The following is a 2521-nucleotide window of genomic DNA, read 5'->3' as shown; positions in this document are numbered from 1 at the left end:
TGGCTGCGTTCGTAAATTCGCTCAGAGCGCCGAAGCACACACTGGATTCAAAGTCATAAAGGGACCGAGTAAGTTGATTGGACAGGAGGCACTCCATGAGTGCTGATCAGATTTCCAGAGCTTATTTACGAACGCACCCACAATCAATACTGCAGCGCGAGAGGTGTTTCGTTACTCTTATCGACGAGGAAGTTAAATTTGTTCTGATCACCATACGGGAATACGTGGTTAGGTTGTGCATTTAATAGCAGACCGAATAATATATATATGTAAAAAGATTACATTTTGTTGTCCATACTCCACGTGCAGTTATCAAAACTAGACAAAGATATTTGAAGGAGAAATACTTCCTGTTCGTGAAATTGAACAAAGGGGGCTGGCGTCTTTCACGGTACTCCGCTCCGAGCATCAGTAACTGACTAAAGACGTCTCTACCAGGGAGGGTGAACTAAACAATGTAACCTTAAACCAGTTTAGTTCATAGGCCATGGCAGATTATGAAAATGGAAGGCACCTTACTTACCAGGATTCCCAGTCAATGCGCAACTTACAAAACAAATAGTTGCGTCCCAAACTAGAAAGTAAAAACAGAAATAAATTGTTGCTCTAAGTCTTCGCTCCATAATTAGAATGGCACAGCTCTTCTTTTCGGATTCATACGTCTCCTAGGTTATTTGCGCATATCCAATACTACGTTTCAAAGTGTTTAGCCGCAGTAGCTCTACTTTCCTCTTGTGAGCTGACAGCTGTAACCTCAGGTCTCCTCCCTTGACTGGGACCATTCTGCCTGTGTTTCCCCCATGCAAGATTGGACGCATGTGATTCGCCAATAAGTAGCTACGTAGCATCAACACCACTCCCAGAAATTAAAAAAAGACTACATTATTGAAGTTGATTGTCGTTTTGAAATGGGGATAATAACTAACACAAACAATCATAGGAATTGATATTACGCCCCATGGAACGACTAGAAATTATGAGAACTTAAGCCTATGATTTCTAAAGTGGCTGGCTCAAACTATGGCAACCACCAACTAGCAGTTACAATCTTAATCATCATTGTCCTCATCATCCTCATCCTCATCATCATCATCATCATCATCATGCCCAAGATGAAACTGTTGTATCAGAGTCAACAACAGCAGCTGCTACTAGGCAGGGTGAAAGGAGAATACAAAATCACCCCCACACACATGGTTCTCATCACTCCCACACAGTGCAAATCAAACATGTGGCAGAAATAACCAAAATCAAGATGGCATTGGGATATAGCTTCATTTCATTAAACACAACATACAGATCATTGAACAAAGTGTATTACAGTACTGTTTGTTATGCACATTATCAGTAAAAAAGAAAAGAAAAAAAGATGGTAAACATTTTAAAGCATCAATGATGCCCCATCACAGGTATTTATCTCAGTACAAAACAAGGTATATAAACATATCTGTCTCTGTGTTTTCTACCCCAAAAAGTGTAAGCTACACAATGTAACACTGAGGAAAATGACTGTACCTTGTTAATGGACAACCCACAAAAGGCACTCAATACTGAATTTCTCCTCAAGAAGTACCATCTGATTTGACATAGCAACATCATATTCATTTATTTACATCAATAAAAGTATCCTACATTTAGCTGGTGGTTGCTTGTATAGAATTATGGCCTGTACTATATATCAGGTTGTAGATTTTTGAAATAAAATCTACTCTTTGCTTGTGATAAATAAAAACATAAATAAATGCCTGCATTTCTTTTCCTATCAATAGTCACATGGCATAATTGATTTCTTGTTTCCATTTTCCTCTTATGAATATTGTATTAGTGTATTCATAGGTTCTACTTAAAATACTGTATGTGTTCTGTGCATAGTAAAAACACGCAATAGGAATGCACACCAATTATTTTTTTCAAGAAAAAAAAGTGCACTTCGACACAATGTCCTCCTTACTTAATTCAATAATGGGGTTTGATGCAGACATAATAAATCTTAAGTCACTTTTCAGATGGAAAAAAGTGCACACAAACAAAAACATAACCGTGGATTCATTAGAGGTCTATACATACAAAACAATAACTCTGGACCAGCCTTTATTGACACTAATTGTGCCTAAGTGAGGGGGTATTGTAGTATTATTCAATACTGAATGAGGGGATATTATAGTATTATTCAATACTGATTTCTGAGCGATTGGATCCCTTGCAAGCTAATGCCACCCATATCTTCGGAAAGGACACTGACATGGAATGGACTGGTCTAGACTGGTTCTGATAAAATATGTAATATCACTGTCCATAGATTCTCTGTGGTCAAGTTACCACAAATACAAATGTGTTTTGGTCCTAAGTGGGACATGCAATAGAAAATCTTGTCCTTAAACATTTAAAGTCTTCATTATGTGAAAGGTTAGTATTCATGAATACATAGTGTGGGTTGAAGCAGGTGACTCATTTGTACAGCTCTCATGAACAGCCTGCAGTGCAAAGCTTGCATAAGGAACTCTGTAGCACAGATATCTAC

This window comes from Nansenia antarctica, assembly GCF_963989245.1.
Source record: "Nansenia antarctica genome assembly, chromosome: 3".
Taxonomy (NCBI): domain Eukaryota; kingdom Metazoa; phylum Chordata; class Actinopteri; order Argentiniformes; family Microstomatidae; genus Nansenia; species Nansenia antarctica.
Note: the sequence above shows the minus strand (reverse complement) of the source record.